The 14,631-nt window shown below is 40.9% G+C and overlaps 1 non-coding gene and 1 pseudogene across 1 annotated transcript; one reads left to right on the top strand and one right to left on the bottom strand.

The window, feature by feature from the left end:
• Positions 1 to 881: 881 nt before the first annotated feature.
• Positions 882 to 1,000, bottom strand: LOC145408875 (5S ribosomal RNA). Its single transcript, XR_013898997.1, has one exon. It is a non-coding gene; the product is annotated as a 5S ribosomal RNA (ribosomal RNA).
• Positions 1,001 to 12,931: 11,931 nt separating this feature from the next.
• Positions 12,932 to 13,050, top strand: LOC145408717 (5S ribosomal RNA; annotated as a pseudogene).
• The last annotated feature ends 1,581 nt before the right edge of the window (positions 13,051 to 14,631 follow it).

Below are 14,631 nucleotides of genomic sequence, written 5' to 3'. Positions count from 1 at the left end.
GTTCCCTCTTGCCCCCTTCACCTTACTCACATACACTCTCCTCATTAGTCTCTCACTCTTCATCCTCTCCACGTGGCCCAACCACCTCAGTATATTTCTCCTAACACTTTCTATCACATCCACACCACAATACTCCTTCACCTCCTCATTTGTCGGTCTGTCTGTCCAGATAACTCCACATGCTCCTCCCAGATAACTCGTTTCCACTGCTTTCACTCTTGACTAATGTCTTTCCAACAAGGTCCAGGCTTCGCTTTCATACATTAGAGTTGATATCACAATACTATCCTGCAGTGTCTTTTTTACTTCCATGATCACTTCCCTATTCCTTATCACTGCTCTCAGTGAGCCACCAACCTTTCTTCCCAGCCGTACCCCTTTCATGGACTTCACCCTCTAAACTTCCCTCCTTACTCATCACACTACTTATGCTTAAATGCACTCACATTTTCCATTTCCTTACCATCCAGCCTCATTGCGCATTCAGTGACTTCATTTCTCTCAAAGACCACAACTACATTTACCTTTAGATTCCGTTTCTTACACACTTTCCAAACTCATTCACCAAGCCTCGCAGTTCCCACCTTTATTCTCACTTAATACAGTATCATCTTCAAACAACAGTACAGGAAGTTTCCAAACGCTTCCCTCTCTCATTAAGTTTAATCCAGCATCCACTGCCTTACCTTGTATCTCTTTTATATCTGTATCCGTATAGAGATTGAACAACCATGAAGACATGACATCCTTGTTTCAATCCAACATTCATTCATTCATCGCCAGACGCCATGTATCCCGGACAGGGTGGCCAAGGGCTTAGAGTTAATTGTTTTACAGGGAGGGGCAATAATCCTCCACCAACCCCACTTGACACGTAGGGATGCCAACAGCATCTGGTGTTCCCAGGCGGTCACCCATCCAAGTACTAACCAGACCCAACGTTGCTTAACTTCGCTGATCGGACGGGAAGCGGTGTACTCAACGTGGTATGGCCGTTAAGATGGGAAAATTAACTCAGTTCTCACTCCACACGAACTGCAGCCTTAGCGTCCTCATACATACTCTTCACAGCATTCAACTGCTTCCCAAGTACTCCATATGTTCTAAATATTTTCCGCATTCCTTGTCTATCCACTCTGTCATATGCTTTCTCCAAATCCATGAAGGCCACATGCAACTTCTTTCCCTTTTCTGGAAAGTTTTCCAGTAAAAATCTTAGGACGAATATCTGATCTACATAACCGCTTCTCTTCCTAGAACATCACTGTTTTTCTCCAATCCAAATAATTCCTCTGTTTTTTCTCTAACTCTGTCAATAAGTATCCTACAATATACTCTTCCTGTTATGCTAAGAAGGCAAATGCTCCTATGATTACCACACACTTTTTTTTTTTTTTTTCCCTTTTCCTTTATACAGGAGAATAATTATACCTGACTTCGAATCCTCCAGGACTATGGCTTCCTCACAGGCTAATCTACACATCTTCCATATCCTCTTCACTGCTCTCTCTCCCTCGTGCTTTAGCATTTCACCACACACACCCTCAATTCCTAGGTCTTTCTTCATTTTGACTTTCTTCATTGCTTCCACTACTTTCGTCCTACTGATCTTTTCCTCTTTTCTCATCTCCCTCCTCCTCCCAGCCATTCTCCAACCACTTATACTCACACTACCTTCATTCGCTATGTTTAACAGTTCCTTATAGTGTTCTTTCCATCCGTACACTTTTTCTCCCTTCCCCACTAGCAATCTACCATTTTTATCTTTCACTCCCCTACTACTTTCTTTTATCATCCTGTCTAACTCTCTTTACCTCTTTCCAGGACACTTTCGTACATTCCCTCCACTTTACACTGAAATTCCTTCCAGACTCCTCATATACTCTCTTCTTACACTTTCTCATAAATCTTTCCTCCTTAGGATTAGGTATTGTACCATATTTACTTTAACATGGAGTGGTAAGTAGTGGCAAACATTATCCACACACTTGACGTAATGCTGCCCACATATTCCTTTACTTTTATCATTCTCTTTCTGTTTCTGCGCTCATTTCTTCCTGCTTCGCCCTTTCCTTGCTATCACTTTATTTTTTTCACGTTTCTTTCCATTTCAGGTGACTTTACACTGAATGACAAGTCTAATAGTTTTCTGTAACCCAAGGAACCATTTACAATGCTCGGTGGTAACTATACAACCAGATCACGGGGTGAATGGGAGCTTACAATGGTGCCTCTGTTGACTAGGTGGAGAGTATCATTTGCGGCATCCACTCTGGAGCCAAACCTCCACACGTTTCCCCACACCTCCTCACAGCGAGATTCTGTTAACTCCAAGGAAACATTGGTCCACGGCACGAGACGACCTTGCAGGGACGGTTTCTTGTCAGTGGTTGATGGGTCTGCTCGGCCATAAAGACTGGAGGTGATCTACAACAACAATAACAGCAGCAGCAACTTACTTGTGCCAAGATAGAAATACTGTTAGTTGGCTGGATCATAATTTAACTTTTCTAAGTATGAAAGCTAATATTCATTATATTAGAGTGTGGTATGTTCTTACTATATTTGATAATTTTCTAATTGCTTTTAAGTTTAGGATGGAGGTAAAGAAAAATCTATTTAAAGATTCAAAATTTTCACAGTCTTTTAATTGGCAGTTGTTAAATTCCTATGCAGTAATTTCAGAATACAAGAATAAAATTAGTAAATGTATCACAGAAGAAGATCCTGTGAATTTTGACTGTTTAGAATGTAGCTCATACAGGAATAACGATGTAATACATAATTGCAGAGGAACTAAAAAGTATATACAATATCCTCTGCAATATACTTAAAGACTCAAGCAATGAATAGTTATTCAATATCTCAGGAAGTACCGAGTAAAACCAGTACAGAATGATCCTGCGGCTACCGTACAGAATATATTGGTGAAAGAGATGAATTTCTTAAGTGCTTGATGGCTGGCTGTCCTTTGATTGGTAATGTAACTAAAGAAAGATTTTTAAAAACTCACTGAAGTTTTTAAAGCATAATGAGGTTCAGATAAGGAATGAAACAAATGGCCTAATCCTTGTGTAATAAAAGATATAATTCATTCCGGAAAGGGGTTAAGAAAACTACGAATAATATATGTTAAATAGTGAAAAATGATGGTGAATGTGACTCTGACCTAATTCCTTAAAATGTTTCCACAGAGATTAAAAAAATGTGTTTGATGATGGGGCATGTCAGAAGAAGAGTAGGTATTAACACTGGAGTGAGAAGCTGAACTGAAATGTCGGAAAAGGCAAATTGTTGGGACCTGTCAATATGAGTGATGTGAAGACTTCACGTATAAGATCTGCTCCACCTGGAACAAACTGCCCTTGGATCTTGCTATTAGCACTGCAGTAAAGCAGTTATAAGAAATCTGGGTAGGATTTCAGCACGCACTAGAATGAGAATGTACTGGGTATGAATGCTCAAGCAAATACGAAGGATCTCCTCGGTAAGGACCACAAGGATTTGAGATACAAGCTTTCCCTTGTAACTCCTCGTATTCTTCCTCCCCCCATCTCTCTCTCTCTCTCTCTCTCTCTCTCAGTAGGAATTTCAGTTGCAGAAATGATTATGATTACACATTACCTCTAATACATGATAGTGGCGGAGTTTTTCTCTGTAACACACACACACACACACACACCTGATACGTGTAGCTGACTATACGTGTCTCTTGGTATACCCATTTCGCTACCTCACCCATTTCAGTGCCTCACCCATTTTCCTGCCTCACCTGTTCCACTGCCTAACCCAGCACACTAAATCACCCACCTCAGTGACTCATCTAGGTCAATGTCTCACTCTCTAACCCACCTCACTACTTAACCTACCACACTGCCCCACGCGCCTCACTGTCCCACCAGCTCATTCCTTACCCATTTCACTGCCTCCTCCATTTCATTGACCCACCCATTTCACTGTCTCGCTCATTTCACTGCCTCATCCATTACACTGTCTCATTCATTTCACTGCCTCTTCCACTTCACTGCATCACCCATTTCACTGCCTCACCCACCTCACGCGCTCACCACTCGTCACTTCGTCATTCTTTACATTACTTCATTCTCAATATCAACTTCATCTGGATATAAACCAAATAACTGTACTACTTAACGATGATAAAACATAATTTCCTGTATTTCACGCATTCAGTCCGATGGCGTATTTTCTTATTACACCCGCGCTTACTAAGCTAGAGCTAGATACTGTTTTACAAGACGTGTGTGTATGTGTGTGTGTGTGTGTGTGTGTGTGTGTGTGTGTGTGTGTGTGTGTGTGTGTGTGAACACAGCAGCTCGGAAAGTTTTTATTAGATATGGACCAAACTTGATGGAAGGGTTGAAGGTCTTCCCAAGGTTTGACTTATTTTTTAAGAACACTTTATCAAAGATCAAGAACGCAGGGCAAGGTCAGAATAAATATTCCTAATCTAATTTACGCTAAATTTGGAAAGGCTGAGACTGACTGATTAATTAATCTAAGTAAAACTGGCGACGCAACTGCCAAGGTCATACACCGCCAGATAAAACTGAAAAAGATGACAATAAATAAAATAGAAGCGAACAATGCTCGTTCTAGTGCTGCTCTAGTCCGGTGTGTCTCTGTATTGAGTGACAAGCCAGATTATTCCCTGTGAGCCAGGAAATCATTTAATACGGGGTGGTAACCTTATAACCAACCCATACGTGTTCCCTTTGTGTCAAGAAGTGGGTTGGCGGAAGGTTAGTGCCCCTCCCTGGAAAATGACTAACTAAAAAGACAAACAAAATGCCTCGGACCAGGACTGACCCACAAGTGTCGACCAAGGACCGGACAAAGGAGTAGGTGAGAATGAGAGGGCAAAGGAGAGTGTATGTATTGTTGTGTGCAAGAGATGGAAGATTATAAAAGGGTATGGATCAAGTGGTTCAAGGATTGTGTGCGTAAGACTGAAAGTAGGAATACAAGCATGGACAATTGTGTATGGATATGCGCCAACAGAAGACCGTGTGAACAGTGAAAGAAGAGTTCCGGGCAAATGTGGAAGCATGTATAGGAAAGTTTGAGAGGAGTGAGAGAGTGCTTTTGATTGGAGATATGGATGGAAAAGTAGGGAATGTGAAGGTGAATGGAGTAGTTGGTGAGTGGGATGTGCCTGCAGAAGTGGATGAGAACAGTAGTGATCTAGTAGATATCTTTGTGGGGAGGGGGTCAGTGACAACTAATACCCTCTTTAGGCACAGAATGATCACAGGTATACGTGGCGAATGATGAGAGAGGTGGGTGTTGAACTGAATGAATGGAAGGCAGTGACTGCATATATGTGGATGAAAGAATGAGAAGGTATGTAATGGATGCAAGGGCATGCAGAGATTGGGATTGTGGACTCTCTGGCCACCACTTGCAGGTGGTGAAAGTCAGGGTACAAATGCGATGGATAAATAGAAAGAGAGCAGGGCAGGAGGAAGCAGTCCATACAAAGAGGGTAGAGAGGTTGCATGAGGTTGGAAAAAAAAAAAAAAAGCAGAATATAAGACAGAACTGGAGTAGTAAGTGATTGGGTAAACACGATTTGGAGCAGATGGGGGAGGTGGAAAGTGTGTGCAAGGTATTCACAGAAGAAATATGTGCAGCATGTGAGGTGGTGTGTGGAGTGAGGATATGACAAAAGAGGGTGCAAGGAATAGCATGCTGGAATGTAAAGGTGAGACAAGCTGTGGCACAAAGGAAGAAAGCATAATCATAATGAGCGGATGGGAAGCAGAGGCCTGGAAGAAATTGAGAGACGGAATAAAGAGTTGTATGTAGAGAAGAGAAAAGAGGTGAAAACATTAGTAGGACTAAGAAGACCGTGGATCAGGAGTTTGGAAGGAATGTGAGTGTTAAGTGGAGGGAATGTAAGAAAATGTTCCGACAGGAGGTAAAGACAGTTAGACAGGGTGATAAAGAAGGTAATAGGGGAGTGAAAGATAAAAATGGCAGACTGCTGGTGGAGAAGAGAGAAACAGTACACAAATGGAGAGAACACTTTAAGGGACTGAGGGAGGCATCTCAACGAAAATATCAGAGTCCGGGTCAAAAAGTTACATTTTCTGTAAATGCCTCCCTCAAAGAAAACTGAAATCAGGGATAACTGTGCTAAAATATTGTGACACTCCAGCACTTATAAAACACCTATTATTACACCTGTATGACGATAATGAGTCAGGTGGCGCCTCATGACACCTGCACCGTCTAGTGCCTAATGTCCTTGGAAAAGGATGGGACCAGGTCCCATATACTCAGAACAAGCTGCAAACAATGTATATACACCATATCAAACACATACAATAGTTTTGGTTGAATAACTATGGCTCTGTGTGAAACCTTCAATTGCTGATTTCTCGAAATGTAAGTTATTTGATAACAATATGGCATAACTTCATAACCTGTGAATGTACTCCCAATCGGTTTGCAGTATTCAAAAGAACAATAGTTGTAGTATAACTGCACTCAGAAACACCATTCTAATGATGTATTATTATCTTTTATTATCTCTTATAATAAATAAAACTATATTTGCTCAGTCTATACAAAAATATTCAGTAGACATATAGAATTGAGCAATTGGCAAAACTCTGTTTATAAATGTAGAAGAACAGTTATACACATTTTGCATAAAAGAAATGGGTATATAATATAAATACAAAGAAAGCTATGACATCTATAGGAAGTACTCATAATGGCTCTCATGAATTAAAAAATAATAATAATAAGGGCCCTACAAAAAGTTCTGTTGCATTCACCTTCAAACTTGGCCAAAATGATCCTTATATAATCTAGTTTATTGTGTAAAAATCTCAGCTCAAAATTCTAATTTTTGATTTTCGGTCAGATGCCACCCTTAAACAGGGAATATAAGTAATGCAAGTATATGTGGCTGGGGAATGGCTGGGAGAAGGAGAGAGATGTGAAAGGAGGAAGCGATCAGTAGGATGAAAGTAGTGGAAGCAATGAAGAAAGTCAAAATGGGGAAAGCCCCAAGAATTGATGGAAATTGTGGTGAAATGCTGAAGCATGGGGAAGAGACAGTAGTAGAAGGGATATGGAAGATGTGCAGATTGGCCCGGTAGGAATGTGGAGTCCCGGAGGATTGGAAGTATGATAAAGTTATGCCCCTGCACAAAGGAAAAAGGGAAAACAAAGTGTGTGGTAATCACATGGGGTATTTGTCTTCTTAGTGTAACAGGAAAAGTACATGGAAAGATATGAGTACTTACTGATGGATTTAGGGAGATAACAGGGGAATTAGTTGACGAAGAAATGGGAGGTTTCAGGAAAGGATGAGGTTTTGCAGATAAGATATTCATTCTAAGGTACTAAGTGAAAAAGTCTCTAGAGAAGGTAAAGAAGTTGTATGTGTCCTTCATGGATTTGGAGAAAGCATATGAGAGAGTACCGTATACAGAAAAGGAAAGTGGAAAACATTAAGAATATATGGAGTAAAAAGGCAAATGTTGAATGCCGTGAAGACTATGTGTGACGGCGCTAGGGCCGCAGTGCATGTGGATGGTGAACTGGGTGAATTTTTCGATTTGAATGTTGGACCGAAACAGGGATGTGTCACGTTTCCATGGTTGTGCAATCTGTGTATGGATGGATTTATAACAATGATACAAGGTTGGGCAGTGGATGTTGGAACGACCTTAATGAGAGAGGGCAGCGAATGGAAACTTTCTGTTCTGTTATTTGCAGATGATACTTATTGTAAAGGGAAGATGAAGGGGAACTGCAAGGCTTGATGAATGAGTCTGGGATAGTAAGAAACGTAATCTAAAGGCGAATGTAGGGAAGAGTAACGTTGTGGCCTTTGAGAGACATGAAGTCACCAAATGCACAGCGAGGATGGATGGTGAGGAAATGGAAATTTTGAGTATATTTATGTAGTTGGGTAGTGTGCTGAGTAAGGATGGAAGTTTAGACGATGAACTGCTTGAAAGGGAAGAATGGTTGCTGGTTCTCTGAAAGCACTGATAAGAAATAGGGAAGTGAGCAAGAAAGTAAAAAAGTCACTGCATGACAGTATTGTCATACAAGTTCCAACGTATGGAAGCGAAGCTTGGATCATATTGGAAGGACACAACTCAAGGGTGAAAGCAGTGGAAACGAGTTACGTGAGAGAAACATGTGGAGTTACATGGAGAGACAGACTGACAAATGAGGAAGTGAAGGAGCGTTACAGTGTTAATGTGGATATGATAGAAAGCATCAGGAGAAATACTCTGAGGTGGTTTGGTCATATGGAGAGAGAGAGAGAGAGAGAGAGAGAGAGAGAGAGAGAGAGAGAGAGAGAGAGAGAGAGAGAGAGAGAATTTAGGAGGAGGTTGTGAGTGAGGTAGTGGGGAGGAGAGGGAGGGGGAAACCAAGGACGAGGTGGAGAGATGGAGAGGAGAGGTGTATAGGAGAGGGAGTGTGAGTTTGCGGGAGGACAGCGTAATGGTAGGGGACAGGGCGACTTGGAGGCCATTTCTTTGTGGCCACCTAAGTAGTCTGGCTAGAGATAGATAGACAGAAAAACATTAAATCTTACAAAGGAATCCAGACACCCTAAGGGTTCCCTTTCCCATATCACATGCATTCTTCCCAAGCACCAACGATTGTACAATCCGACATCCGAAAGATGGTACAATTTGACAACTGCCTGGTGCTCAGAGAGGTACCGACAGGGCAAATCCCCAAGACTGGGGCACTTACCTGCAAGTGCCGAACAGTCAAGAGGACCAAGCAAGCCTTACAGAAAGGAGGGGAAGCACGAGAGAACCTGGTGTGGCCGATTCTGAGTCGGCATAAAGCCGTCTCCCACCAGCGGGACAAACATCGGTAACTGAAGGAGCCCACTTGCATGCATTTTGTTGGCCTCCACTGCATCCTAGACTTCATGCCAACAAAACTGAACCTGTCAGTCAATATAAGGAAGAAAATCAGATGCAGGCAGGAAGGGCTGAGGTTCAAGCAAGAACGAAGGGAAGCAATGATGAGAAAAATCACTCATATGTCAAGGACATAGGGCAATGTTGTATTTTGACCCGTGTGTGTCTGTGTGAACAAAACAACTAAAACAGTTTTACTCTCATTGGAATCAAACTGCGTGGAAGGCTTGAGGGTCTGCCAATTGATGGGTTGACCTACTGTTTTGGGAAATATAGGTCAAAGGTCAGGGTCATTTGGCAGGGGCATGTTAAACAATTTTGATCTGACTGAGACTAAACTCGTGGAATGTGTTAAGATAAGGTAACAAAGAGGGAATTCGATTTTGGAAACAATCTGTCAGAGATCAAGGTCACAGAGCAAGGTCTACGTTCGACCCATGTGTGTCTGCATGTGAAATGATTAAAGTAGTTATTATCTCATAACTTGGAGGGAAGGTTGAAGGTAAGCCACAGGGTTAACCTATTGTTATGGGAACACTTGGTCAAAAGGCAAGATCACATGACAAGGTCAACTTTAAAAAAGTTTTCATCCGATTTAAACCAATCTTGACGAAAAGGTTCACGGTACAGCAAGGATGATTTAGTCGATTTTGAAAGCAGTCGGTCAGAGTTGAAGGTCACAGTTCAAAGTAAAATGCTAAGTCCTTCGACCAGTTGTAGGGCGCAGGTGTTGCACTCTTTAGTGCTATACTGCTTTTATTCTAACCTGGGCTAAAATTACCATTGTCAGTCCTGAATGCTGAGTTATAACAATAGAGAAACACTATAGGATGAAGCTAGTCAAAAGGAGGTGCTATGGATATTATGCAGAACCGCAGCATTGTCATTTTCTGCCACCGAGCTATGTGAAATAAGCTGCAAAAGGACGAACATCTGGGCCAAGCTAGAGTAAAAGCATTATAATTCTTGATTTTTTTTTTTTTTGCAATTCTACTACCAGGATGCTTTCTTTAACTCAGAAATACTCTCTAAAACTAAAACCATTAATTGTTTTTTGTGATGTATTATAATTTTGGTTTATTCTAGCTGCCTACAGAAAATTTTTTCAGTTTGGGAATGATATCTGCTAGTGAAATTGGCATGGGCAGAAAAGCAGGGCATGCGACAGAGTTTTGATGTCGACATCTACACATTTTGTGTTATTTTCCTTTACAGATTCGTGTAATGTTACATATCAGATCCGACTAAACAAGCGGTTTTGTCAACCTCATGACATTAATTATTCCTTGAAACGGTCAATGGAGAGATAAGGAAATGGGCGTGGTGGACCCAGGAATGGGACGGATGGATTGGAATGTAGGTGGGGATGGGACTTAGGCAAGAAAGTATACTCTATATATGGATGTTCCAGGATTAGTAGTTTGAGGGCAAAAAAATTGTTTCCAAAAATTATCCGCGAATGAAACTGTCGGTGGAGATCGGTAGAGGAAATGAACACAAAAGGGAAAAAATGGTTAGTATGTGGTGGAATTGTCTATAACTTCAAATTCTATACCAGATAACGCTTGATTATATTATTCAGCTGAGAGTGGGTCACAGTAACTGAGTGTTAACGCAAGCAACATTAACTCTCTCATGGTCGGAACAACTCTGCTATTCTATTACAGGTAAAGTCGGACTTCTTTAGTTCTTTGAGAGTGAGACAGAAGTCTGAAAGTTAAGTAAACCATTATTACTAGTGTAAAAATGCTGTACTGTATTTTCTTATAAACTTAACACCATTACTACTATACTGGTTTGCTCTAACTTGGCCTTAAATTGCCAACTCTCCTTCTTCAATACTGAGCATTAATTAACAGTAACCGAACACTAGAATGTGATGTTAGTCACGAATACCATTGTCTTTGTCTGCCACTGAGCTACATGAAAGAAGCTGCAAAATGAGGAAAATCTGGGCCAAGTTAGACTGTAAAGGGTTGAGTGTAAGATGTGGTATTGTATTATTTTATTAACTTTGTTAACAGCTAATATTTATCATTACACCACCACCACTACCCTGCAACCCACCCTGCCATCACCACCATCACCCTGCAACCCACCCTGCCATCACCACCACTACCTTGCAACCCACCCTACCACCACCACCATTACCCTCCAACCCACCCTACCACCACCACCACCACCACCACCACCACCAATACCCTGTAACCCATCCCACCACCGCCACCACCACCGTTACCCTGCAACCCACCCTACCACCGTCCCCATCACCCCACAACCCAGTCTACCATCACCAGCAACACCACTTCCTGCAACCCACCCTACCACCACCACCATCACAACCATGCAGCCCACACTACCACCACCACCACTACTACCCTCACCCTGCCATCTCGTGCCTGCATTCACTGAGTTTCGTCGGCTTCCCTTCTCATGTGTTTTCGTGTACCGCCACTTGGGCACAGAGCATGTGAAGACTGTGTATTGCAGGAAGTTGTCCCTCGCCTCTTACTGATGTCAAAACTTTATCCTTTTCACCTTAACTTGGCCCAGAACTTCGTTCTACTTCTGCCTGTTTCATAAAGTTCAATGGCACACTAAGACAAGACAGCGGCTCAACATTCTTTCCATGGCACATCTTCATGACTAGCATAATTTTGTAGCATAATTTATTAGAACTAAGTACTGAAGACGAGGAGATGGGAATTTTAGGGCAAGTTAGAAAGAAACCAGTATAATGCTATATTTTACAGGCCATATTCTCGTTAGCAGAGGGGTCATTTTCCAAGTGGCATAGGAGGCTTCGTAGCACCTCTGTCTCAGCGATTTCTTTTGTAAATTACACCTTAACATCCTTTGTGTGTTATTTATACAATTTTAATTACGACATAAATCAATAATCATGTGAGGGGATACGCTGGGGATAATGCAAATAATAAATCGCTAAGGAACGCCCCGGTAACAGCTACGACCTTACATTGGTTCGATCCCCAAGAGGTGACTGGAGGGATTTCGATTAAGACCATCAAGGGAAATAGGCTGGTTATATATCCCTAAATGTACTGGACTAAGGTAACCCAGCATGACATCCCTATACCTCAAGGTGGGTAATATGGAAGTGGCTGTTTGTGGCTGAAAATCATATGGTTTGGGCCCCACCTTGACTTGTATAATTTAATTTTATGCGAATGAATTGCTTGAATCAGTGGTTCCTACTCTGGAGGCAATGGTCTCTTACAAATATAATGTCTCAGGGAAGACATAGGTTAATTTCAAGTACAGTATCTGGACTGTCTGGTGAAGGAATTTTATAATCATCTTCGGGAGTGAGAATGCTGTTTTTTTTTTTTTTTTTTGGTCAACAATCTCGTGCAACGTATACCTGGAGGCAATGCAAAATGACTTCCTAGAATATCCAAGCGATTCATTTACCACAGAGCAATCACAAAGAAAAACGTGGCGGGGTTTGGGTTGAGGATGGGTCGCTACAGCAAATTAGTTGTCTATTTGCTTCTGTTGGTCTCGTCTAACTCTTCCCACACAGCAGCGTTATCTAAGAAGTTATGCATCATACTGAAAGAGTGTAACCAACTGCTTTTACTGTTCCTCAGCCAGTGACAACCCAACTGGTAGCAAAAGTTAATTTCAATGGTAACATTAAGTCACTTTCTCGGTGTTCTTTCACAAACCTGCAACGGATCTCCTTGTCTTGTTACCAGAATATTAAATTGCATATCGAGCATACAAATTCGAAATAAGGTGTTCATCCCCATCAGATGAAGTTGTGGAGGTTATCGTATTTTATCCGGAGTCCACAGAACGGAAAATTTTAGGAACTACTGATTTACCAAATATTGGTTAAAGATGAAGATATATCAAGAGACGCCATACTACAGGCTGCATATTAAGGCTATAGATAATATTGGCAAAACTAAATGAGTCATTTACAGAGTGGCGGTTAGTTGTAATAAGTTCTAATATTGGTCCTAAGACTTTAGCAAGGTCATATTTGGCATGCCACGTTGAGTACACCGCTTCCCGTCCGATAAGTGAAGTTAAGCAACGTTGGATCTGGTTAGTACTTGGATGGGTGACCGCCTGGGAACACCAGATGCTGTTGGCATAACTCCCTACGTGTCAAGTGGGGTTGGTGGAGGATTAGTGCCCCTCCCTGTAAAACAATTAACTCTAAGCCCTTGACCACCCCGTTTGGGATACATGGCGTCTGGCAATGGATGGATGGATATTTGAATGTGCCTATGGATAACAAAATAGTGGTATGTAGATTTTTGGAGAGCCGTTAACTATCACGGGGTTGGCCCTGAATGCATGTCGAGTAAAGTGCTGTTATCAATGATGCGCTTTCGTTTTAAAATTCCTGGCAAGTTACTGTATTCCCAGGTTTAAGCCTGAATGAAAATATTAAAATGTTGACTTCCTCAAACTTCGAATAACTACCAAATAATCGTGATCTTTTGTTTACATATTCTGATATAAATAGTAATAACACAGTTACTTTTGTCTGGTCTTGTTATAACGATGAAATTATCTATAAAAATCTAGGATTTTTTATTTTCAGACAGTGTGAGGGACATTAGGTAAAACTTTGATAAGGCAGTGTGCGTTAGCGAATTTCTAAGAAATACAGATTTTTGTTGACTGATGGATTCATGGTATAGGATGGGGGATGGAAAACATTAATATTAAAAAAATAATTATCATCAGAGGATATTAGAGGAACAATTAAATGCTACATTACCAGTCAGTGTTCCTTGAGCTGAATATAGCCTAAACTGTCGGATTTAAGATTTGTGAACAAAGGAAACTCGATCATTTATCGATCTGTCTATCTACTACCAGACGCCTCAATCCCATATGGGGTGACCACAATAAAATCTCCCTGATCAACTACGATGTAACTGATACAATAGGTGATTACAGTTAATGGAGACTTGGACTTTAAGCACCGTTATGTTTAGGGGTAAGAACATTAATTTGCCGCTGTATCGAATATAATTTTATTACTGAAGAAACGACGTTTAGTCTGCATACAACATACAAGACTGGAGTGTGTTACTAGAAAGTACAAACTGAAAAGAGACATTGTGGTATTCTGATGCTGGCACATATTCAGGAACTGAGGGACTAACCTGAGTTTATGGAACTCTATATTCAGGCGTTTTGTCGATCTGAAAACTCGAAGCATTGGTAGTGCATAGCGTCTTATGATAATTGAAGCACCCGACTCTTTTTGGGAGGCGAAGAACGATGATGTAAGTAAATATCAGAGACAAGCATTAACATTATCTTGTTTATTAGTGTGATGTTTCGAATATAACAGGAATCGTCAATACTCATAGGCCTAGGTATATAACCTAAGGTAAATCAAAACTCCTACATTTAATAATGTAAATAATGTAAAGGTATGCTGCTAAAGTTATACTGGGATTTATACAAATGGAAATACCACCTAAGCTTAAAATAAAAATTACAAAGAAAGTTAAATTTATACCTCTGAAGTGAGACACAAATGAAACAAAAAATTATGTGGCTAAAATAAATGCAGTAAATCCAGACAGAAATAAAGATACAATTCGAAAATAAATCAGCAATAACAGAACTACTGTCAAGTTGCTTGTACCAAACTACATGCAATAGCAAGGAAATAGATCATAACCAATATTTAAATAATAAAAAAAGAATT

Source organism: Coenobita brevimanus, chromosome 8 (assembly GCF_032717465.1).
Source record: "Coenobita brevimanus isolate Jiangsu-jjx chromosome 8, ASM3271746v2, whole genome shotgun sequence".
NCBI lineage: Eukaryota > Metazoa > Arthropoda > Malacostraca > Decapoda > Coenobitidae > Coenobita > Coenobita brevimanus.
This window is presented reverse-complemented; position numbering and strand designations above follow the sequence as displayed.